This window comes from Pelodiscus sinensis, chromosome 20, assembly GCF_049634645.1.
Source record: "Pelodiscus sinensis isolate JC-2024 chromosome 20, ASM4963464v1, whole genome shotgun sequence".
NCBI classification, from domain to species: Eukaryota; Metazoa; Chordata; order Testudines; family Trionychidae; genus Pelodiscus; species Pelodiscus sinensis.
Window position 1 is genome coordinate 26,194,506 of NC_134730.1, and position 25,822 is coordinate 26,220,327.

A 25,822-nucleotide genomic window follows, 5' to 3' on the forward strand; every position below is an offset into this window, starting at 1 on the left:
GTGACTTGCCCATGGTCATGCAGGTCAGCATCAGAGCACTAGAGATCTGAATTCATCCAGTTTTAACCTACATGTCACACTGCTTCCCTAGGCTCAGCTCCCCTGCATTCCTCTAGCACCATTCAAAAGGGGGCCAACCAAGTCTCTGTCATGCAAGCACATTGCATGGAGATCCAGACAGAGATTATTCATCCTAGTCGGCACCACCCGACCCAACACATGGCTTGATATTGCCTTCAAGGACTGAAAAGCAGCGATGGACAACCTAAAAGATAGTGCCAGTCTCCCAGGATAGAGTGGCTTTGCTTACTGCGCTGGTGTAGCTGGAGGGGGTGCCAGTTGAACAATAGCCGCGCTGGGATTGGATGCAGAAGGAGCACACTGCACACAACACTGACTATGAGAGCAATCAGCAAGCGCCTCACTTCCTGCGCATGTCACTTCAGTAACACTGGTAGCGGGGGGTGGGGGGGGAGAATAAGTGGAAGGAAACCAGCAGAATCTGGCAACCGTGCCTGTCGACACCAGTCAACAAAATGTCCCAGGGGCCAAACCGAGAGCCCCTATTGGCTACAGGTTGCCCACAACGGTCAACGAGCATTTTTAGGCTTTTTGACAAAATGACTCATGTGGCCCAATCAACAAGAGGCCTCCTCATTCTACACAATGGGAAGATTTTGGCTGGGACTTGGGATCAGAAGAGGAAGAGAAAATTAACCTACCTCATGTTTTAACAGGAAAAAAACGGCATGGCTAAAACGCATGATCTCACACATCCATAAGACAATTTGTTTTCAAGAATTGTAAGAACTAAAGTTCTCCAATTTATCCACTCTCAAGAACGTTGTGGACACGGATTTCCAGTGTCTGAACTAACACGGCTTAGTGGTTTATTTTACTCTTCCTTCCCCTCCTTGAGTCCAGAGCCAAATGTAATGCCCAGTGGGAAGAAATACAGGACTGGGAACCAGGAGTTTTAGTTCTGGCTCTGACATGGACTCGTTAAGTCACACCCTTATCCCATGCCTCGTGCATCCCATAGGCAGAATGGGGAGAATTAGGATTACCCCCTCTTCACTAGCAGACTGAGGCTCAATTTGTTACAGCTCTTGGATTTTGCACCACAGCAAGGATCAATTGCCGTTGGAGGCACTGAGCATGACCAGTGTTCTCAGCACCCTCCATTCTCAGGGTGCACCCTTGATGCTCTTCCGAAAAGGGAGACTTCTCCACCAAGAATTTATCCCCGAAGGTCTAACATGAAATGCAAGCAGCACCCAGGTTGTTCTGAAAAAGCTCCCATCACCCAAGCCTCCACGTTCATAGGCACAGACGCGATACGAACAAAACGATCACGCTAGACATCAACTAGACTCGGAACGATCCTGTCAAAACACCAGCGCAACATTCCCACCCCTTCAGGTGAAAACCTGAGCCCACTCAAAGCCTGCATGCCCCAAACGTGCATCATTACCCTGCCACACAACAAAAGATCCCCAGATGACGAGCCATTACTGAAGACATTCTGCTCCTAGATACACAACTATGACGGGGCATCTCTTGCAGTGATCTCAGTGTGGATGCTCTCCAATGCTGTAATGGCATCTCTATCATCTGATCCAGTACAGAACCATTAGTAGCAGCCGCTCCCGCCCCTCAGTAGCATGTACAGCAGGGGTGGCCAACCCATTAAATGAAGAGAGCTGCAAAAAAAACAAAACAAAACAAAAAAGGACACTGCCTCTTTAAAAGAAAAAAGGAAAAGGCTTTTTGGCCATGTGAGGCTCCCGTCGGCCGCCACTATCTTGGCAACACCATTTTGAATTGCCGGAACGGACAGCTCCCCTGCCCTGGTGAGCACAGAGAGCCGGGGGCCCAGGTTTGCCACCCCTGATGTACAGGCTACTAGCTTCCAGCTCCGCATAAGGAACAGATCCTCGCCTTCTTCTGAAATCGGCCCTCCAATGCATGCCACACTGGCTGACATGGATTTACCACGTGTTTACGTGCAGCACTTTTGATGGACCCCAGGGAGACAGTCAAGAGCAGAACCATTAAAAGAGCAAAGGTCTGGATTGGCCTTTCAAAGGAAGCAGTGAGGGCAAAAAAAAACAACCCACCCACCCACCCACACCAATCCCCTACACAAGTCTTGAAAAAGGTTACGTACAATGGCACATCCATGACTGCTATTAGCAAATCTCTCCAATGGCTGGAGAGGAGACCCAATGGGTAGGGCTCGGAATTACTGCAGTCTTTCAATCAAGATCTGAGGACTTCCATATCCATGAGAGATTCAGATACCAGCCAGCTGTTTAAGCAGAGGGCTCACAGCAGGCAGTGTGTGTTTCTACTAGGGATGTAAAGTCTTTTAATTGATTAACTGCTTAAACGGGACATTTAACCTGTTCACTGCTTAAGGGCAGGGCATTTCAGCCCAGCACCCCCTGCCCAACCTGGCTGGTGTGAAATGGCTCCCCCCCCACCACCACCAGTGAACCCGAACCCATAAGCATCACCTTGATGGTGACGCATACCAATTAACTATTCACATCCCTGGTTTCTACTGGTGGTGTACATCCGCACATGCCTCAGCACGCAATTTATTCCACACATGAATAGAAAACTGGAGGGAACACTACTGCAGAGCCACGTTCATCAAGTAGGAGACGGAGTCATATCCAACAGTCAGTCTCCTGGGAGAAGTAAAACAACTGGTTGTAAACCCTAATCTTGTGTTACAAGCTTTCATCCAAAAGGAATGGCATTTATTAAGAAGCGCTAGGAGGCAACCCAAGGGTTTGTATTAACACGGGGGACTGTGTGTTCCTGTTTGGCCCTTTGTGTTTTAAGTGCATCTTTCTGCTGAAATAAGCCATTCTAAACAAGGCTCACCTTTGTCGGGCAGTCCTAGCTTTCTGGCTGGCCTTGGTAACCGGTAAAACGTTGGACTTTTATCCCTCTTTGTTACTTTTCTGTTCTGCTGAAAGTTTAAACAAATACTCAAGCTGCACTGTGCGCCTGACACTATCCCTCGATGCTCCGGGGAATAATAAGGTGAAGGAGGTGAGCCTCAAGTCAAGCAGCATGAGGATCCAAAATTCAAGAGTATTCCAAATCCATTCTGAAGAGAAGACTCCTCCATCCAGAGAAAAGCGATCCAAGGAATTGTCACAGTTCAGACGCAATCACTATTTTTAATATACAATCAGCAAGGAGAAGTGGTGCTGCTAGTGTTATAAAAGCCAGTTAATCAAAAGGGAACATACGTTTTCCAGAGGAGGCTGCATTTCACCATATAGCAAGAGGATGATGACAGACAATGCACCCTCAAAGGAGTATAAACAAGCACTATTCAGAGCCAGAGAGATATTTCTGCCATCAGTGATTTGCCAGCCTTAGATAGCATTGTGTGACGTTCCATTCCGCAAACGAAGGCGTCGCCAGTTTTATTTATATCGCAGCCCTGCCTGCATGCCCCACCTGAAACCAACACTCCATGGTGTTGGGTACCCATCGACACTATAGGGAAGATTGAGGCTGCCACGGTCAAACTTCCAGGGTTCGATTTAGAAGGTCTAGTTAAGACCCGCTAAATCGAACTCAGAGGGCGCCCTCATCGGCGTCAGCACTCCTGCTCCTCAGGAGTAAAGGAAGCTGACGGGAGTGTTTTTCCCCCCTGTCGACCTCCCACTGTGTGGATGGTGATTTAAGAGACATTGACTCCAGCTACGCAATTAACGTAGCTGGAGTTGCATATCTTAGGTCAACCTTCCGTTCCAGTGTAGACCAGGCCGGAGAGAGACAATCCATGCTCTGAATCTATGATGGCAGGACAAAGGATGATCATCTTCCTTCAACAGATAGCCAGTCAAGTCAGAGAGAAAGGAACGATTTGCTATACGTCACAGAGGTAGTGGCAGATCCAGGAACGGATTCCAATCTCCTGCACCCCCAATGAGTGATGGAACCATATGACCATCCTGCCACTACCACAACACCACGGACCTGGGCAGGATTATAGTTAGAGCCCTGCGCAGACACAAAATTGCTATCAGCATCTGCACAAAATGATCTGCGGATACCGGCAGATACAAAGCGGATCGCCGTGGATTTACAAGACTAATTATTGATGTGCCGAGCCTGACAAGTCAGTCCCCTTGTTGGTCTTCGCTTAATGGTGGTGATTTGAGAACTGCTTTGCCTATCCCTTCACTCGGAGTTTCGGCAAGGGAGGGACAAGTACTCAAGTGAAGGAGCAAACAATGCAGTTGGTAATACCATCCGTTGGTAATACCTGGGTAGGTTCCAGTCCCACCTCGCCGCAAGAGCACTCTCATGTTGATTTGTGGCTGCTTATTACCCTCACTCGCCAAACTTAGCACGCAGACTGTCCGATTTCATTTTCGGTTCACCAAGGCAGAGTCTACCAGGAAGCTTCACAGCAATCAATAAAAGCTGCAGCTCAGACAGGACTCCGGAGTAGGGGTAAGTGGGTTTAATTGGGACGGTGTCCTCCACGTCCCATCAGTGCTGCAGCCGCCGCGCCGGCTAACGTCCACGGGAAACCAAGGCTGTGACACGTGCTCGTTCAGGCAAGCACTTGTGCCATGTGACACTGAGACCAGGAGAAGATTTTAAAAGACTGATCCATAACTAGCGTGGAGAATGGCACGAACAGCTGGGCAGGCTTCTGCACCCCAGCTCCGCCAGTAAGCTGGGGCTCACTCCCCTCCTCCAGCTCAAAAGGGACCATAGTGAGGGCTAATCCGGGCACCATGTTGATTTGCTCAGAATCGTAGATCGCTTGGGCAAGCAGTGCACAAAATGTCGATGCCATGTGGCCGTTTCACAGCCGTAAGCGGGCAGGGGCGCACAGATGAGCCTGGCTGGGTGACAAGGGCAGCACGTGCTGGGCCAAACCTCCCCCAACGTGAAGGAAGAGGAAGAAGCAAGAGCAGATCACGACTGCACCTCTCCAGCACTCCTGCAATGGAACTGCTTGCTGGCAGGCCAAGCTGGGGATTTCACTCCCTAGCACTTTGTTTGTGGGGAGGATTCTGGCAAGAGGTCTGCAGTGTGCAGACACACCAGACTCCCCCACTTGGGGGTTCTGCCATGGAGAACACGAGCTCTCAGATCTTAGTCCCCCAACACATGGGAAAAAAAGCCACCGATCTAATTCCACCAACCCAACCGCTACCCGCTCTACGCTCTTGTGCGATTTCAGGAAGACATCCTGATGTACAGGACAGCGAACAAACACGGGACCAAAACTCGCCAGTAGAAGAACTCTGTTCAAGCTAGTGTTGAACTCATGCCAGGGACAAAGAGGACCAAGTTGGCGAGGCAAGTTCCCGCCACCTTCTTCCACACGTGAACCTTTCAATGCAGCCATTCTTGAGTGACTTGACTGAGGGCACAGAACAAACCTGCAAGAAACCAAAAGACGGCCTGACACCCTGTCTCTTGTTCTAACCACTATGCCGGAATCTGTTCCTTCATTTGCTTAGGATCGCTGCTGGCTTCTTCCTTCCTACCCGTCCTCCTGCCCCGCTGCAGGCTTACAAAAAAACCGAAAGGGACTGCTCACTTCTCTTGCAGGGACATTTTTATAGGGGCACTGTCAAATCTTGAGACTGTAGGGGGGGACGTATTCCACCCTGTAAGAAGCAATCATAACAATGTGTGGGAAACGAAGCGGACTCTTGTTTACGTCCAAGAAAGCTCAAATACTTTTATGCCAAACAAGCATCACTTTCTCGCCACAGAAAGCTGCGGCGAGCACTTTGGAACAGTCGCGTCCCCAGGGAGCTGCGTCCAAAGGCACAGACAGCACTCATTTTCTTGTGCGTTATTGGTTGCAGGTCTAGACTGGTGTGGTCTTTTTGTTGTAGGACGCACAAGAAGGGAGTTATTCATATTTTTCCAGCAGGCTCACAGAAGTACTCTTGTGCATCAGAGGGACTTGCATAATCAGTCTCAATCAAGTGTTTCTCTGATTTGGTGTGAACAAGAAGCCGCCTGCCAGCCGCACAGCACACACGGCCCATGCCCTCCGCAAGACATTGCTGCTAAGAGAAATTAGCGCGCACAGACCAGGGCCAGCTGGTGGCATAGAAAAACTGAGCTGTATTACTGCCAATCCATATTTTTTCCCCTGGAAACATCCATCCATACCTGCAATGTCAGGATCACAAAGAAATGCCGTGTTTTCGCTCATTTATTGCCTTCCCTGCCACTCTTAGCATGGACTGACAAGATACCCGTTTGCAGCTTTTTATAGACTGGAACTTCTACTCTCTTCACACTACTAGTAAAAAGAGTGTATTTTCCCCATTCTAAGAAGCTAAAGATTTCTTTTAACGCCCGTGTAATAGACATTTATCCGAGGATAAAATATGCACGTGCCAAAGAAAAGCAAATATTTCTTCGAGCAAGAAATAGAGTCCTTCCTTTTACCCCCTCCCCAGTTTTAAGTTTCTCCAAGCAGCAAGAAAAGCTGCAAGCTGTGTTTATACCAACTCCTTCCTACACCCTCCCTTTTTAGAACAGCCAATATCACTGTCCAGTTCAAAATACTTCAAGCACTCATTGAAATGGCTGTGACAGGTTAGAACCGTTTCCAGGCAGAGTGGCAGCGCTGGGGAACACTGTGTGGCCCAATAAAAACATTCTTGTCACAGATAAAGAGGAGGCTCAGCTTGCAAAACCAAGGGGTCAGGTCACTTAACAGGAGTTTAAGAACGTGAATCATTCGAAAGCCTTCTAAGTTTAGATTCCCAGAGCGTTCTCCGTTCGTTGTCCACCCTAGCTGCAGGGCGCATGAAAACATCTGTCCTTCCCACTGGGAGAGTAAAAACACGTCACCAAGAAAGATGTAGGGGGGAAATGGAAACAAAGACTTATTATATAGGGGAGAAGCCGAAAGCAACCATTAGACCTGCTCGCAGTGCCCCTGAAAGTAAAGGGCTTGATGTTAAATTGCAGGCCAGGGATACTCTGTGCCTTCAGGGAGGGACCTCAAAGACAAAATAAAAATAAAGCACCTTGCTAAAAAGGTGGTTACAAGCAAACTGGCGGCGCTTTCTGTAAGGACAAGCCATTTTATCCGGCTTTTCCATGGAGACCCGGGTGCACCAACGTCCTTGTGATCAGACACCCGCAAGGAAGGCGCACTGCCCTTTTGGACTGGAGACGGCTGCCCACCGCACCTCCCTGGCATGAGCTGGAGAAGATCAGGGCAACACACACTGAAGCCCTTCTATCTCAGATCTCTGGGTGTAACTCAGGGAATGGATTATTGCCCTGTCAATTGTACCCCCAGATCCACCCCCACACATGACATTTAGTTGTTTTTATTCCAATGTCCTTCCCTTCACAGGCTGATCATCCTCCATTTGGGCCTTTCCAGACATCACCTTAACCTCCTGGTCAACCTGAAGCCCAGAATCTGGGAGCTTCCTCAGTTTCGCGGATAGGCTCTTCCTTCCAAGCCTGAACCGGCTGCGGTGGCGGGCTGGCGCTACTTCCTCACCCATCCAGCCACCCAAGTAACGGATCTGGGGGCGAGAGCCACTGAAGAAACAAGTGCAAAAGGCACCGCTTTATGGCTCTTTTCCTTTGCCTCTCTGGGGCACAGTTGCCAGTTACGATGCCCACGGGAGCTGCCCTCTGATGAATTTTCTCTGGCCAAGAATAAAGGGCGCTCAGGACAGTTTGTAAAAGGCAATCGGGGGAGACTTGTTTTCCAAATGCATGTAAACCCACCCTTCCTGGGGGAGCAGAGAGAGGAGACAACTGGCTTGTGAGCACCGAATCTGGTTAGGTGCGCTCCAGTGCACCCCACCTGTTACCATGTCCCCAGTTCCCACCTAAAACGTTTCCCCAAAGGCTAACGCACCAGGAAAGCCACTTACCTTCCATTCAGCACCCAGGGTGCGCCAGTCACACGAACGGGCCCCGGTCTATTCCACACAAAGGGGCAGGACGATACATCCCCAAAACGCACAGAGAGAGAGATTCCACGGTGGGGAGGATCCGCGGGCAGCACAGACCCCGCCGAGCCGGGTGAGGAGCTCCTAGGTAGATCCCTCCCGCGCCGGATGGGGAGCGACTCCTCTTGCCAGCCGCGGGGCGCAGAGAAGCAGCAACTCCGGCGCAGCCTGCGGGTGCTTCGGCCGATCCGCCCGTGGCCCAGCCAGCCCCGGGGGCATTTCCAAAGGACCCTGCCCGGCTCCGGCTGGAGAGGGACGCCTGTGCGCACTGCGGGCAGCCGAACCTGCCGGGGCAAAGCAGCGCGCAAAGGCGCAGCGCTACCTCGCCACGGCACCGGGCGCAGGAGGAGCGCAGCCTTGCGCAAGCAAGAGCCGAGCCCCGCTGCGCCCTCCCGGGCCGGCTCCCCCAGCCGAGGCATTGCAGGGGACCCCCCAGCCAGCTGCTCCTCCGGGGTGAGTGGAATCACGGGCGCTCCAGCGCTGCGCCCACGCTCCTCGGCCGCCTGCTGCCACTAGCCCGTCGGGCGCTGCCATTCCGCCTTTATATACGCTCCAGCTGCGGGCTGCCGCGAGGCAGGCTCGGTGGGAAGCGCACAGCCCCATGGAACTTGTAGTTCCGCCCGCCCAGCCCCGCAGGAGCCGCCGGCCCGAAGCCGGGCGCCTGTTGCACAGAGAGGGAGCGGGGTGAGGATGGAGGGTAGGTGAGCTGCAGGAGTGGAGAGGGAACCGAGTCAGGGTTTGCTCAGCAGAAGGAGCAAAGCACCTTTCTTACAGGGGGCGAAAAGGTTCCAAGTGTTCCTCCCCAAAATCGTATCCTTTTTTAAATTACATTTTGGATTCTTTTTATTTGCCATCTGTGTGGGGCCCTGGGGTTTTTTTTTACAGCCTGTGCAGTGCCCTGGTTTTGCATTGTCATGCTTTCCTCCAGTCAGGAGAGCTAGACATTTACCTGGAGAGGCCCAATGATTCCCGTGACTCCAGCAGCTGGGGATCTAGGAAAGACACCAGATATCATGCAACAGGCAATAAAACCAGCTGACTAGATAATAATGCAAGTTCCAAGTTAAAGGGGTGTGTGCTGAATGAATTCCCTATGCCACAGAGTAACCGAGTGACCTAGGAGTCTTGGTGTGTGGGCGTGAAACTGATTAACTACCCCATCTATTGGTTTAATTATTGATGTATTCATTAAGTCATATATTAACAGAACTAGCAATTAGCCCCACTATTGGCCTGGGTATTCATTTAGACCCCGTTGACTCCTGGAAGCATTTACACACAGGAGAAGTCCACTCACTGTCCATGGAACTACTCACAGGTATAAAATGGAGGACGTGTAAGTCTGGGTAGGATTTTTGAGAGCTTAGGGATGCATTAATTTGTATGCATCTTTGTGGATTCCTTCTGATATCATTCCAAATTTTTCTAAGGTACCGAAAAATACCTGGGTTAAGACAACTGGGTGCAGAGCAAAGGGGATGCATGTATTTATAATGCAAGGCACCCCCGCCCCAGAATGAAATGCATATATTTATGCATATATGGCGGAAAGGGATCTAGGGGTCATAGTGGACCACAAGTTGAATATGAGTCAACAGTGTGATGCTGTTGCAAAAAAAGCAAATCTGATTCTAGGTTGTATCAACAGGTGTGTTGTAAGCAAAACTCATGAAGTCATTCTGCCGCTCTACTCTGCACTAGTTAGGCCTCAGCTGGAGTACTGTGTCCAGTTCTGGGCGCCACATTTCAAGAAAGATGTGGAGAAATTGGAAAGGGTACAGAGAAGAGCGACAAGAATGATTAAAGGTTTAGAGAACATGACCTATGAAGCCAGGCTTCATGAACTGGGCTTGTTTAGTTTGGAAAAGAGAAGATTAAGGGGGGACATGATAGTGGTTTTCAAATATCTAAAAGGGTGTCACAAGGAGGAAGGAGAAAATTTGTTCCTCTTGGTTTCTGAGGACAGGACAAGGAGTAATGGGCTTAAAGTGCAGCAGGGGAGGTTTAGATTGGACATTAGGAAAAAATTCCTAACTGTCAGGGTGGTCAAATAAATTGCCAAGGGAGGTGGTGGAATCTCCCTCTCTGGAGATATTTAAGAACAGGTTAGATAGACATCTGTCATGGATGGTATAGACGGAGCTTGGTCCTGCCATGAGGGCAGGGGGCTGGACTCGATGACCTCTCGAGGTCCCTTCCAGTCCTATTATTCTATGATTCTATGATTCTCTAACAGAATGGAATAATACGCTTTTTATAATGCAAGATGCTCCGGCCCCAGAATGAGACCCCAGGATTGCCTGGATCGGTGATGTTCGAGCAGGGGAAGGGAACCTTTTTTGGGTCGGGAGCCGCTGACCCACAGAAAAATTAGTTGAGGGCCGCACACAAGCGAGAAGCAAAGTGAGAAGCCCCTGGCTGAGAAAGAAAAAGGCCCTCTCCACATTCCCCTCGCATACCAGAGCCTAGGGGGGCCCAGGTTAGTAGATTTGGTGTACTCCAGCCCTGTGAGTGGGGGGCAGAGGGCTGGAGCGCCAGCATGGGCGCCCCAATGTGGGACACACCTGTTCAGGAGACGAATTCCATTCTCTCCCGCACTGAAACGGGACTAGGAGAGGAAATGCCCTTTGGTGGCATGAGGTGGTTCTAGCCTCCTGTGTGGGGTTTTTTCCCAGGGCTAAGCCCCAGTACCTCTGGGCCTGGCCGTTCGTAGCCCTGGCATCCGTTCTGAGTGTACAACCACGGTTTGAGCCCTGAGCCTCTTCGCTACACACGAAGCACAGCTTGTTCCCCGTACAAAGGTAGCCGGAAGCCCTGCAGCCCATGAAGTGGACAGCTTGGGTGCGGGATTATAGAAAGCCGGCAGAGGGACTTGATGCTGGGTGGCTAGTTCGGGTGAGGATACCCACGCCATGTACGCTGCAAAATTGTCTTAGGCACAAATTGGAAGAGCAGGGAGGAGATCTGAGGGCCAGCTGCTCAGCAGCCATTACGACTAATGTGCACGGGGCAGTGGTTTTCAAACGACAGGAGGCGACCTAGTGCTGGGGGGTGGAATGTCAGGCACTGGGTCTCACTGCTGCAGGGGGATCAGGGGAGCAGTGGGCGGGCTGAGGCAGCTCCCTGCTTGTCCTGGCACTGCAGACTGCGCTGCGCCCCAGAAGCAGCCGGCAGCAGGCCTGGCTCCTAGTTGGGGGGAGAGCACACAGGGCTCTGTGCACTGCCCCGGCCCTGAGCACTAGCTCCACACTCCCATTGGCTAGAACCTGCTGCTGGCCACTTCTGGGCCGCAGCCTGGTCTGGGCCTTAGCCCCCCTCCTACACCCCGTCCTCAGCCCCACCCTGGAGCCCATACTCCAGTCCTATTATGGGAGGTCGCAGCATCAGCAAGTTTCTTCAGCTGGGCCATGAGAAAACAAGTTTGAAACCCGCTGGCCTCGGGTGCCCCTCTGCCGCGAGGCTGGAGGATGGGAAGGAAGGCAGAGCAGCAGTTGAGTAGCGGCATGCCGAGGTCCTGACCTCTGTAGTGAGAGCAGGCATCTACCAACCAGCCGCCCCGTCTGCACGCCATCTCCTGCAAACCCTGCTATTCCCTGGCTGGACCGCACTGCGGTTACCCAGCAGGGGAGTCTCCAGCTACGCACAGGTGGCGTGTAACCCTCCTGCACCCGCGGGGGCTGCCGCACTGAAATGGGAAGACAAATTCCGTAACAAGCCTGCCAGGAGCTGGGGAGGGGGGGAAAGGGGAAGATAGGGATGCCAGGTGTCCAGGTTTCATCCGGACTGTCCGCTATTCGGGTCCCCTGTCCTGTAAAAAAAAAGAAAATACTGGACACGTGCAATGTCCACTATTTCCTGTTTCCCTCGGAGGGAAGCCCATAGGGCACGGAAGCCCGGCGGGGACAATTTTCCCCAGCTGCGTCTGGCAGGGGTGGTGGAGTGAGGAGCACAGCGGGGACATTTAAAGGCACAGTGCTCCCCCCTTTTTTTTCTCTCATCAACTTTGGTCTCCCCCTTTTTTTTGTCCTCCACAGAATTTTTTCCTGGGGGTTTTTTTTTGTGGGGGGAGAGGGGGAATGCTTGATATTTTTTGTTAAACCATCTGGTAACTCTAGGGGAAGGGCAGGTGTTACACAATTAGACAGCAAATGTACATTCTTATTTTAGTATTGGTATAAGAATGTACATGGGGGCTATGTCTACACTGGCACCCTTTTCCGGAAATGCTTAAAACGGAACAGTTTTCCGTTAGAAGTATTTCCGGAAAAAGCGCGTCTACATTGGCAGGATGCTTTTCCGGAAAAGCACTTTCCATCATTTTCGCGATCGGGGCTTTTTTGCGGAAAACACTACTGTGCTGTCTACACTGGCCCTTTTCCGGAACAGTTTTCCGGAAAAGGACTTTCACCCAAACGGGAGCAGCATAGTTTTTCCGGAAAAGCACTGATGATTTTACAGTAGATTGTCAGTGCTTTTCCGGAAATTCAAGGGGCCAGTGTAGACAGCTGGCAAGTTATTCCGGAAAAGCGGCTGATTTTCCGGAATAAGTGGCCAGTGTAGACACAGCCTTGCTGTATAACGATTTGCCCATGAGATCTGTAGGCTTCTACAGTATTTCACCCTTTTTCTCATGAGTAGACAATGCCTCAGTTACAAACCAAGCTGGTTCTTCTAGTACCTATGGTCATCCTTTGTCTGGGATGCTCTTGCTCTGTCAATTTGTTGTGAGTGGAGAATGTGTGTGAAAGTCCTCAGGACGGGCCAAATGGCCCCTGATGATTGAGACCCTTGCAGATGATGAGGGAACATCCTGGAGGCGGGATGAAGGCTGACAGAAGTGAGCAGAATAGCCAAGCCCTGGAGACAGGCGGATGCTCCCGAAGGAGAGCCCACAAACAAGAGATAGCGAAACCTGACTAGAAATAGCAAAAGAGAACTGCAGGGAAAACATCCCAAGATTCACACATGAAGGACTGCAGCACGACACCCCAAAACACACCGGCGCCAATGAAAACTGGATTACTGTCATGCACTTTATGTCGGGCTGCCTCTAAAGAGCCTTCGGAAACTTCAACTGGTCCAGAATGCGGCTGTTCGAGTTTTAACCAACACTAGTTATACGGAGCACATTATGCCAGGGCTTTGGAGGCTGCACTGGCTTCCGGTATTTTTCCGGGCACAATTTAAGGTTTTAGTTCTGACCTATAAAGCCTTAGATGAGTTGGGTCCGGGTATCTGAAGGACCGTCTTCTCCCATACGAACCTGCCCGGGGATTGAGGTCAGCTGGGGAGGCTTTGCTTCGTGTTCCCCCACTTGTGGAGATAAGATTAACATCTACGCGGAACGGGGCATTCTCAGCTTTTGCTCCCAGGCTGTGGAATTCTCTTCCTCGAGATATTCGCATGGCGCCAACGCTAGCGTTGTTCCGGCGTCAGGCTAAAGCCACCCTTTTTACTCGTGCTTTTATTAATGTTTGAGTCTGCACGTGTGTGTTCCTCCTCTCTATGGCTACATCTACACTGGCATGAATTTCCGAAAATGCTTTTAACAGAACAGGTTGCTGGGCCCCCATGGTGAGTGTGGGGGGAGGGAACCCAGCTACTGCCTGGTGCTAGGCCCCCCACAATACCCCATCTCACGTTGCTTGGAAGGAGGGAGAAGGAGGCAGAGCAGGGACAAGGCTGGTAGAGAGGATGAGGCAAGGTGAAGCAGAGGTGGGGCCTAAGGTGGAGGGGTGCACTAGGCCCCACATCTGGGGCACTGGGGTAGGGGTTGCCCCAAGCACCCCCTGTAGAGACAGCCCTGATCAAAGGTTAAGCAGAATCATTTTTCTACCTTCTCCTTGTGACACCCTTTTAGGTACTTGAAAGCCGCGATCCTGTCCCTTCTCAGTCTTCTCTTTTCCTAACTAAACAAACCCAATTCTTTCAGCCTTCCCTCACAGCTCCTGTTTTCTAGGCCTTTCATCATCATTGCTGCTCCTCTCTGGACCTTCTCCAATTTCTCCACATCTTTCCTGAAAGGTGGTGCCCAGAACTGGACACAAGACTCCAACTGAGGCCTAACCAGCGCAGAGCAGAGCGGAAGAATCTCTTCTCGTGTCTTGCTCACCACACTCCTGCTAATGCCTCTCAGAATCATGTTGGCTTTTTTTGCAACAGTGTCGCCCTGTTGACTCATATTTAGCTTGAGGTGCACTGGGACCCCTTAGATCCCTTTCTGCAGGACTCCTTCCTCGACAGTCCCTTCCTATTCTGTGTGTGTGAAACTCATTGTTCCTTCTTAACTCTTATGGACCTTGGAAAATCAGTTGCACTAGCTTAGGCTCGTAGCTAGATTGCCTACACAATGAACGAGGATCCAAAAAAACCCAGCAGGGAGGTAGGGGGAAGAGTTGCCTGAACAATCCAATGGAAGAGGCCAACGAGAGGGGTGTGTCCTAAACCCCGCCCCTCTGGCAGATTCAGATGCTTTGGTACAGGCTGAAAAGGAGTGCTTGTCTGCATTTGCAACCCTCAGCCTTGAATCTTCTCCTGGATCAAGGTCACAAGCCGTTCATCTGCTCTTTTCATGTCGGTCAGCTGCAGCTTTGTTGACAAAGCAGGAAGTCTCTTGGGTGAAAAGCTTGTACAGGTTCAACCTCTCTTGTCCGGCATCATTTAGGCAGATGTCCACTTATCATGGGTGTGGCCAAGTTTCCCCTGCTCCCATAAACTTTGTCCTGGCTCTCAGCACTCTGTGCTGTTATTTAGCTCTAACATATCCAAGAGTCCAGCCAGCCGTGGAACTGTTGGTAATGCTGCTAGACAATATTGACCTCCTATGCTACAGCAAATTCTCTGGTTTGGCATTGGTCAGATCCCGAGGGTGCCGCACTAGAAAGTTTCTACCCGCACAGCAGTAAACTGGGTTTATAACAGGCCTAAGGAAACACACACACAGATTTTTTTTTCTCTGCCCAAAATGAATATAAACCTTTTGGGGTCTTTTTTTATCCATGAGAAAGTAGCAAAGAAAGAAGGGTGCGTGTCCACATTTTTTTTCTTTTTGCCTCTGCTGTTTGCCTTTAAAGAGGAAAAATATACAATGTTCCCAAAATTGTACAACTTCACTTCAGTAAGGATTGTTTAAAAAAAACAACAGACCAAAACCAAAAAGACGTCAGGGACGCAAAACTATACCACGTGCTGAAATAATGCCATATGCCGGTGCATCTGATTTTCCAAATCTTTCTTGTCCCTCTTTGACATAACTAAAGGGTCTGATTAAAGGGTTGAAAGTGAGGGGTGCGATTTTGACTTGCATAAAGGCCTGGAGTAGAACGGGAGGGAAAACCCAGCCCTGGTTTTGTAAGAGGCTGGTATGACTCAAGGGATTTTCAAAGCAGTTGATTGCTGCTGTGTACCTGGGCTTGGGCGGCGATCGGTGATGTCACTTCCAGGTAACTGAACATTCGAACATGTAGCCAAGTTGGAAAGTTTGCGTGACTAGAGTTCTGGCTGGGAACACAAAGATATTATTTTAAGTGATTGTCTCCTCCCCTTCCCTAACTTCCTTGTAACAAGACAGCATTCCTGTCTGACATTCCTTAACCACCGCTGAGTCGGGGAGGGGAAATCGAGAGGAGAGGAGAGAAAGGAAGAAAGCAAAATGTGTTAATTACTGAAGTCGCCCGAGTGTTTGTGGGATGGTGGTGGGTGGTGTGGGAGGGAGAGACCAAAACTGCCAATAAAGCAAGATAAACTATGTAAGAATCAGATAATAAGGCCAATTAAAGAAAAGCCCGTCGGCTAAAGAATATGTCAACCAGATGTTTCCAAGACACAAAAAATCAGTGGTTTCCCTATAGGCCCATCATAGCACTTAAAAGCCTCCTTTATTCTCTGAGAGCTAGAACTCTTGAGTTCTCATTTGAAAAGGGGGTGATGCAATTCCCTCCAAGGTCTGCTTCGGGTAAATCAAAGGTAATCTCAGAAATCTGGATGTTGTCTGATCCCAAACTTTCTGTGCGGGTGAAATGGCGAGGCCATCAGTTGGCACTGAGGTGATTCTAGGAGAGCCAAGAAGCTGTCATGATGGAAAGAGGTCAGAGCAAATTGAAGAGACTTAGGCCATGTCTACACTAAAGGGGAAGGACGCATTAAGATTCGCAACTCCAGGTACGTTAATTACATAGCTAGAGCCGACATATCTTAATTCAAGTTTCCCCGTCATCCCCACAGCGGTATGGGAGCAAATGCTTCCATTGACTTCCCTTACTCCTCACAGGAGCAGGAATTCCAGTGCCGACTTGATAAATCTGAGATTGATTTAGCAAGTCTTAACTAGACCCACTAAATCAAACTCTGGAAGATGGATCGCAGCATTGTCAATCTTCTGTTTAGCAAAGATGTGGCCTTAGTAGTTGAAAGAATTCTTCAAAAAGGTCTCACGGTGAAAAGTGAGCCTCCGAAAGCTAGCTCTGCCCACCTCTTCTTGATAATCTCCAAGATAACTTAAACTCTACATCCTTCTCGCAGTGGAAACAGGATTGTGCTAGTCCCCATGAAACCCACGCACTATTGCGGGAAGATCTTACAGGCTTCTTTCCCTACAAGTTTGTGCCATCACCCAGACAACTCAGCAAGCACATTTCAGGTGACAGAATAAACCATCAAGTGTGGGAGGAATCAGAATCTCTGGAACAAGCACGGCACGGAAAGACCATGCCCAAACGCATGCTTTCTGCTGACGGGTGTTCCCATTCTCTGCCTCCCGCCTGCTCAAGTTCCCTGGAAAGCACCTGCAAATGAGGGAGCTGCAGGCTACTCGGGTGCAGCGAGCACAGGAGGACGGACGGCAGTAGTATAGGAAAGTAGGTCACTGCGGAAGGAAACACCTTCGGGAAAGGGGATAATGAACACCCCCCCCAACTCTACCAGGGGATGTCACAGGTCTGGCTAATTGCTCCCCCTGCCTTCCCTGTTCCCTGAGGCTAACTTGACACTGTCACTTGGCTGCACTGAAACTGTCTCGCTTAGGGGTGTGAAAAAACACCCGCCTGAGCGCAGGAAATGTCCTTTCTGTAAAGCGCCAGCGTAGAAGCGCTGCAGACCTGCCCTTTGAATCAACTCCCACTCTGCTTTCGGGCCTCACACCGGCCCCCCCAACACGTGGTGGAATCGCAAGGTTCTTCCGCTCTCAGTGCAGGCCGTGGCTGCAGGCCCGGGCTTGCCTCAGCAGGCCCGACGAATGTCCAGTCCCCACAGTTCTGTTCCCTCCGGGAGCGATGATTGTGAGTGGGCCCTTCTGGCAAAATATTTATTTAGGGTAAAAGCAGCTCAGTGAAAGCCACACTACGCACGGTCTAGTTTGCCACACTTCTCCCCATCTTCCACGTCGGCGTCCTGGCAGACTTGGCTTCCCCTCAGCCCTTCCTCGGTGCTTCTTTCTGACGTGTCTGCTCCTCTCCCCAGTAGACTCCAGCCTATTTCTCCTCCCGACACGTTTCACTGTGGAGTGGCCTTTTGAGCTCCAGCTTTCCAGCGTGGCCCAGCAAAGACTGCGTCTTTAGATCTTTGAAAACGATCCAGTGGGCGGGGCACTAGCCGACGAGACCCAGGTTCAATGCCCTGCCCTGCCCCACACTCCCAGCATACGTCACTTTTAGATGTCCCAGATCCCTCTCTGCCTTGCGGGGATAACAGAGCTTCCAAGTCTCTCGGGGGCATGGGAGGATACGCGATAAAAGAGGGTGAGGATGCTGAGAACTGCTGAAGAGCCAACCAGGTATTATTCTAACAGCCTCCCCCATTGACTCTCAAGTGTGTACCAGGAGGTGTTTACCTCAGGAGCCTTCCTGCATGGTCCCCACCGACAGAGCCAGCTCATGCATAGGACAGCTCCGGGCAGCCAACGCAGGCCCCACGGCGGCCGTCCCAACCGTCCTATTGTCAGGACGGTCCCCCATATTGATGGGAGCCTGCAGGGGTCCAGGGGATTACCTGAGGGGGCTGTCACTTGAACTCACTGCCCATTCCCCAGCCGGGTCGCTCCATTTCACCGCCTTGTCCTGCTCCGTTCCCCTGAGCGATGCAGAGCTCGGGGATGTGGAGTATACTGGGTTGGGGCACGCCACTTCCTGCAGGCATGATGAAGCAAAGGAACCGGCCTGGGAGATGGCTTCCGTTTCCTGGGCTCCCATCACCATGGTGAGAACAGGGGGTACGGCAGCCCTCTGGTGCCCCCCGTGTTAGGCTGCCTTGGTAAACCCTGGGTCATATAGTTTGAGGAGGGGGCTTCAGAGAAGGAGGAAACGGAGGGTAGGAGGGGGCGGGGCCTGGAATTGCCCAGTGCCCCATAGGGTTGGTCCTGCCAACTGAATTCAAGCATTAGAGGTGGTCTATGGTTTTTGACAGTGTTTCTTAAACTTTTCAAGACCGCAGAACACCAATCTTTTTTTTAATGCGGAACACCGGGAAAGTTGTCGAGCACAAAAAAAAAGCAGGCATGGCCCCTTTAATTGCCACGCGGGTTATCCCAACTGAGCTTCCGTCTCCACGGGGGAAGAAAAAAAAAGTTAAAAGAGGCCGCGGTCCACCTCCGACTGTCTCGCGGCACACAGGTGTGCCACGGCGCACAGTTTAAGAAACTCTGGTCTATGAAACATCTCACAATCCCATAGTGTGAGTTAGAGTCTGTCCGTTGGCTACAGATCAGACAGTCCCAGCAGTCCCTGCTCTGTCCCGGGGGAAACTGAAAGAGCGGGTAGGAACCCGGCATCAGGACATGCTGACACGGTCGCTGAATTGAATCCAGCAGGGCGACGTGTCGGGCAAGCATCATCGCAAAGGAGCACTCGGCTCAGGCTGCCCGAGAGCCAACATGTGCTGATACGTGGACCCACCTGGATTGCTGGAATCTCAGTCCCTAGCAGCTGGGGGGATGAGTCCTTCCTGTCAACTGCTGATTCAAGCGTGGTCTTGGTGGTGCATCGACCAGCTCTCCTGGGCCTGAAACGCAGCTGTGGAAAGGGGAAGAATTAAGGAGGGGAAATGGGGTTGGATGCATTGGAACCTCTGGTGGGTGCTTGAAAGGCCCTGCACAGGTGGACACGCTTTACACAGAAACCTTCCCTGAAAAGACAGCCATGGGCTCAAATTGCAGCAAGGGAGGTTTAGGGCGGACGTTAGGAAAAACTCTCTGTCAGGGTGGTGAAACACTGGAATAAGTTGCCTAGGGAGGTTGTGGAATCTCCATCTCTGGAGACATTTAAGAGCAGGTTGGACAGACACCTGTCAGGGATGGTGTAGATGGGGCTTGGTCCTGCCGTGAGGGCAGGGGACAGGACTCGATGATCTCGCAAGGTCCCTTCCAGTTCTAGGATGCTGTGATTCTAAGTTTATGTTTAGGCTTCCGGACACAGGGGTAATGTACAATGAGATCAGAGGCAAATCTGCCTGCACCATAATTTGAGGACACAGCAGAGAAGGATTGTTCAGAGCGGTGAACGTCCTCTAGGACACCGATCTCCAGAAAGCAAGCAGCCGGCGAAGAGACAGGAGAAGCAGCAGTTTCAGAAAAGCAAACTGAGCCGCTCAGTAACCCTTCTCCAACCCAGTAGGGAAATCGCTGTTACGGGTTATTAAGAGCATCTGCATTGATCTTTCCTCAACAGTGCTGCAGAGAGTAGAGGCTCGCAAGGCATGCAGGGGACTGGACCAGAGGACCTTTCGAGGTCCCTTTAGCTATGTCTACACTGCACTGGAGGTATCCTGAAATAGCTATTCTGCATCTTTCGAGTGTGCTCGTTATTTCGAAATATAACGGGCTCGCTATTCCGACGTCCCTGTAAACCTCGTTCCACGGGGAGTAAGGGACATTTTGGAATAGCGATTTATTTCTAAGTAAGTGCTGTGTAGGCAGCACCAAAGTTCAAAACGAGCTATTTCGAAATTGACTCGAAAGAAGCTACGCAATTTGCGTAGCTTAAATTGCGTAGCTTATTTCAAGTTCTGGGTGCAGTGTAGATGCACCCTTCCAGGCCTATGATTCTATGAGCCACTTGACTGCTTCACCACTCACCCAATGGGCAGTGAATGGCCATAGGGTGGGTGGGTGTGTTTGTGTGTGTGTGTGTGTGTGGGTGTGTGTGTGTGTGGTGCATGCGCACACGCTGAGAAGGAAGAAATATAGCTAATTCCTGTACGGGAACAAGCACCTTGATCAGTAAAGGGTCGTATTATTTTAGCGATGCTAGTTTCTAAACAAAATATAGATGAAGTTCTCTAAGGACTGTTTCGGTCAATTTTTTGTGGAAGGCGCAGCGATACAACAGAGACGGGCAGCAGAATATGGAAAGAAAGATAAACAGATGTAGAGAAAATGGTATAGAAAAAAGTTGTGTATACTGTAGACAAGCCCTGTTTCCACATGACCAGGGTTTCTTATGTTCTGTTCATTCCCTCTAGGGCACCTGGTATTGGCCACTGTCTGAAGACAGGACACTGAGGGTTTGTCTAGATTACATGCCTCTGCTGACAGAGGCATGACCTGACATAGTCAATGAAGCGGGGATTTAAATATCCCCGGCTTCATTAAAATAAAAATGGCTGCCGCGATGTGCTGGCTCAGCTGATCGTCAGCACAGCGCAACAGTCAAGATGCGGATCGGTCGACAAGGGAAGTCTTTGTTGACCACTCCCTTTTGCCTTGTGAAACGAGGTTTACAGGAGCGGTCGACAAAGGCTTCTCTTGTCGACCGATCCGTGTCTTGACTCACGTGCTGTGCCGACGATCAGCTGAGCCGGCACAGTGCGGCGGCCATTTTTATTTTAATGAAGCCGGGGATATTTAAATCCCCACTTCATTGACTATGTAGGGTAGCCTGTTTTACATGCCTCTGTCGGCAGAGGCATGTAATGTAGACGTATCCTGAGTTAGATGGGCCTTTGGTCAGACCCAGTATGGCCGTTCTGATGTGTTCTGTTTCTCTGGGTCAGGTCGCCCTTGTAACCTCTGAAAGTCCTCTGACCTTCACACCCCCATAAAAAAAATAATGATCTAAATGTGGAAACAAAAAACATTTTGTTTCCTTCTCCGCGAGTGCCAAGTTTCTAAAAAGAGCTAATAAAGAACGGTTACTCCAGGGACGAGGGAGCTGTGCTTGCAGTAAAATTAAAAAAGAAAAAAATCTTAACAACCTGAACCTTTGCCCAAAATGTGAACCCAGCCCAAGATACTTAACCCTCACAATTTGGGGGGCGGGGGAGAGGGAGGGTAAGAAAAAGGTGGTAAGACATTTTCAGTTTTTACTCTGCTTTGGATCCTGTCCTGTACCACAAGCAAACGTATTGAAATACCATGTGAGAGGCAGGCAGGAAAGGCCGGGTGAATGGGCTGGCATAGAATAGCACATTAGCGCTCTTGTGTTTTTGCTGCTTGGTCTAGAATCCAGATCTAGAAAGAACTCCTAGCCTACTTCTTCAGCCCTAATATGATGGCGGTTGGAAGTAACTAGCAGTAACTAGTGATAGGCTCTATGGTGTCTCTGGTGGTTCACCTTTCACTAATTAATCTCCCCCCGTCTGCCCTTGTCAGGCTGTAGTGACCCCCACCGCTGCAGCAGCTCCAGCCCCCACCAACTCACCAGAACCGGTGATGTTATTCCAACAGTATATGTATTACACTGTGTTACACAGATCCAGGGGAGAACTTTAAAACACAAAGGGCAGAGAAATACCCGGCAAGGCACAAGTACCCAGAATTGTTACAACCCAATTCCTAGTCCCTGTTCTGCTAATCGACATTTGGCAAGTCGATAACCCCTACCCGTGCCTCAGTTTCCCCAGCTGTAAAATGAAGCTAATCCTTTGCAAAGCACTTTGAGATTGACCGCTGTTTGGCAGAATCAAGAGACCTGGGTTCTGACCTGGACTGCCACTCGCTGACTTAGGGACCCAACTATGACCGGGAGGGACCTAATGTGCCATATGCAATATTATAAACACCCAGTAAGAGACAGTTGCTGCCCAGGAGAGCTTACGAACAAATGAGACAGGAGTAAGACACAAAGGGGAGGAGACAGGAAGGATGATCCTCTTTGTTTTACAGCTGGTGAATTGAAACAGGGAGAGATTTGTTAAGTAACTTGACTGAGGTCATACAGGGAGTATGTGGCAGAAGAGAATTCCACTCTTCTGAGTTCCTAAGCACAGCCCCCTCCTTTCTCTCTTACATTACTGCATTACTTACTAGACGCAATAGCACAAATACTTTTTCACCCTAATAAGTCCCAAGTATCAAAGATTTGGTGCAAACTAAAGGTTCACACTACTTGTGCACGGCAGGTACATAGGTACATTTGTGACCCTTAACAATAAAACCGCTTCCCATTGGCAGTCTGTAGGATCAGGAACATCTATGCACCTGTGGGTCTAACCTGTGGGGCCCAGAATAGGCCGTGTCCTCTATTTTGCACACCGATATTTGGAAAGCTCGCTAAAGCCAGGCTGCTTTTCCAAAGTACATTGGGTGCTACCTTTTCTAGACGAGTAAGTGAGAGACTTGAAAAGGCGAGCCATCTAAGGTCTCTTCCAAGCGGGGGTGGGGGAGTTTAAAAAAAAAAAAAGCACGGAGTGATTTTCAAGGAGCCCAATGATTTAGTGTCTCTTTCTTTCTCTCCCTACACTTTCTGCCTCCTGCACAAGGATCTATTGAGAAGCAGCAGAACAAACGTTCCCTTATGCAGCTCCAAAAAAAGTCTCCGTCGGTTTGTCTGAGACAGCTGCCTGTAAGCACGCTATGGTTACTCATTAACCGGGTCTCCCAGGGCTGGGGGAAAGGAGTAAACTTAATAGACCCTAAACAAGAATCAAAAATAAAATAAATAAATCAGGTGTCCTGGGAAATAAAGTGAAGCAAACAGGTGGACCGGGAGACACCTTGACAGTCCAACACAGAGGGGCATCTAGTCTCGCCGTGGTGCCCAGCCAGCCCCGGAGCAAGTGGGAATGATAAGACTGAGAGTAAATGGACAGGCACAAAAGAATGAGATTATTAAAAGGGGAAGGGAAGAAAGACACTGGACAGAGGGGGACTTGTGCTCTGCTCCACTTTATATGCTTAGGGTACGGAGCAGGGGGTGGGGGTTATTACATTGCAAAGTTGCCTGGTTCTGCTCTACAGTAGAAATTCATTCCCGTTCCTTGGCCTTTTTGCATTAGAACAACAGACTCTTTGGAAACAGTTTCTGGGGAGACAGCTAACTCCACCAGCCACCTCCCAGGGATTCAGCCTTCGGCTCCCCGTCGCCGTCACCAACACCAACGTTCTCACTCGAAAAGGGCCCGGTCTACGCATTACTGCCTTCCCAGGATAGTGGGGATTGATGCCACAATTCTGGGGGCATGCCTGGTTGCAAAGGGGTAGTTATGAAAGTCAGGGCACCAATGTTCCTTCTAACCTTTTCTGCCCACCTGCAGGTTTTTCCCATCCGTGCGTGGAATAATTTTTATACACGTGTGCAGATGTGCACCACCAGTAGAAACACAAAACCTACTTGTGGGTGCTCTGCTAGTCCACTGGGCAGCATTTGAATCTCTCCTGAGCGGCAGCACAAGCACCCAGCTTACAAGGAACGCTGCAGGGTACCCTCGCCTGGTTCCTTTCCTTTATCAAGGCAGATAAAATGGCTCTGGCTGAATTTAAATCCCTACAAACACATATGAAATATTTCCAAAAATCAGTATGGCAAGCAAACGAAAACTCAGCTATTTCACAGGACTCGCTAGAATGCCCATCTCTTTAGGGGTGGTACCTCCTCTAGACCCGCCTCCCAGCTTAACCTGCTGTGTAGTGTATTCCTCTACACCAGTGGTTCTCCAACCTTTTTGGCCCGGGGCTCATCCTGCTCAACGTGGAACTTTCCGCGAATCACTAGCCAACCACCCGTGATGACAAAATTGGTGCAGGAGGGGTGGTGGGTGGGGTCTGGCTGGGAAGTAGAGTGCAGGAGCAGGGTATCAGCATGAGGGAGGGTGCAGAAGCAGAGAGGAGGGGTGCAGGGTCTGGGTATGAGTGGAGTGATGGGCGCTTATCTAGCGCTGCACCTCCTGCTGCTCCCATTGGCTGTATTCTGGCCAATGGGAGCAGCGGAGGAAGCCTCCAGGTGAGCGGTTTCCTGTGCTGCTGTCCCTCCAGTAGGGGGGAGGAGGAGCAACAGCACGTGGATCCACTTCCTGCCCCACAAGCCGGATCTGGCCTGCGAGGTTTGCACCCCCTTCCCAACGTGGGAAGCCAGTTCTTGCGCTCCAACCTCATGGAGGTTGTGGGGGGCTGAAGCGCCAATGCAGGCTCCCCACTGCAGAGGAGCCAGCTCCGAGCCCACGGCCCACCTGCAAGATGGTTGCAGACCACTCATAGTCCACGGACCACACTATGAGAACCACGGCTCCACGCTACTACGTTGGGCAGCGACCCCTGGAAAACCTAACAGCAGTTCCTGGGTGGCTCTCTCTCTTCCCTCTGCCACATGAGCAACGGCACAAGCCACCGGCGGCGCTCACGTCGCTTAGCTCGAGACTGGAGAGATGCCACCTCTGCATGGCAATGGGCAAACAGCGGGAGCCTGACAGCTCGCCAGTAATTATGGCTGCAGCAAAACACTGGGTAGCTCTCCCACCAGCAATAATCAATCAGCCCTCCCCGCAGCTCAGAACTTGGTACGTCCCAGGCTCGGCTTGCCCCACAATTAACTCGTTCTCCTCCACGTGCTTCTTATCGCTTGGTAAATCTCCGTTTCTAGCAATGGCAATCAAAGGAAGACGGACTCATAGATGCCCTACCAAATTCACAGTCCACGGCGGTCAATTTCACGGGAGTCCAGGATTTCAGCTATTTAAATCTCAAGTTTCTTGGGGTTGTAAATGTCGGGGTCCTGAGCCAAAAAGGAGTTCGGGGGGTCTCAAGATTATTGGGGGGGAGTACGGCACTGCTATCTTTGGTTCTATGCTGCCGCTGGCAGCGCTGCCTTCAGAGCTGGGCAGCTGATGGCTGCTGGCCGGAGGCTCAGATCCGAAGGCAGAGCGACCACCAGCCTCAGCAGTGCTGGCGTGAGGATGACATGGTCTTGCCATCTTGACATCCACGCTGCTGCTGGCAGAGCTGGGCTCTCGACTGGCAGCCACCACTCTCTGGCTGCCCAGCTCTGAAGGCCGTGCAAAAATGAAGCTGGCAACCCCATAAGCCTCCTAAAATAACCCTGCAAAGTGCAACCCGCCGGCAACTCCCTTTTGGGTCAGGACCCCAAACAGAGAAACACCCGTCTCCCCATGGAATCTGTACAGTATCGGGTAAAAGCACAGAAGAGACCAGCTGTCATGGGGAGAAACTAGATTTCATGGTCCAAGATGCATGTTTCATGGCCATGAATTTGGTAGGGCCCTAAACACAGACAACCACCAGCGCTAACCAACAGGATCACCCGCCTGCCGGTGGTACCTAATAGTATCCACAGCAAACTACCACTCCAGTATGGTGTTGCAAGGCATGCTGATACATGAGATGCTTTCTTCTGGATGAAACGTAACCCCTGGATCCTGACTACTTACTGAGGGTGTCTAGACTACAGGTGGGGGGGGGTTTCGAAAAAAAGTAGCCTTTTTTCGAAAAAACGTCCCCTGCATCTAGACTGAGGCTGCGTTCTTTCAAAAGTAAATCGAAAGAACACGGCAGTTTTTTCGACCGTGGTAAACCTCATTTTACGAGGAAGAACGCCTTTTTTCGAAAGTGCTCTTTCGAAAAAAGGCATTCTTGAATGCAAACTGTGCTTTTTCGGAAAGAGAGC

At 50.6% G+C, this 25,822-nt stretch overlaps 2 long non-coding RNA genes across 2 annotated transcripts in view; one reads left to right on the plus strand and one right to left on the minus strand.

The window, feature by feature from the left end:
* LOC102460467 (uncharacterized) overlaps positions 1 to 8,147 on the minus strand; it is a 119,964-nt gene extending 111,817 nt beyond the window's left edge. The window contains exon 1 of the long non-coding RNA XR_331134.4: positions 7,920 to 8,147. This is a non-coding gene — a long non-coding RNA (uncharacterized LOC102460467). The remainder of the gene's footprint in view (positions 1 to 7,919) is intronic.
* Positions 8,148 to 8,313: 166 nt separating this feature from the next.
* Positions 8,314 to 25,822, plus strand: part of LOC142819131 (uncharacterized) — a 30,284-nt gene continuing 12,775 nt past the window's right edge. The window contains exon 1 of the long non-coding RNA XR_012896924.1: positions 8,314 to 8,450. This is a non-coding gene — a long non-coding RNA (uncharacterized LOC142819131). The remainder of the gene's footprint in view (positions 8,451 to 25,822) is intronic.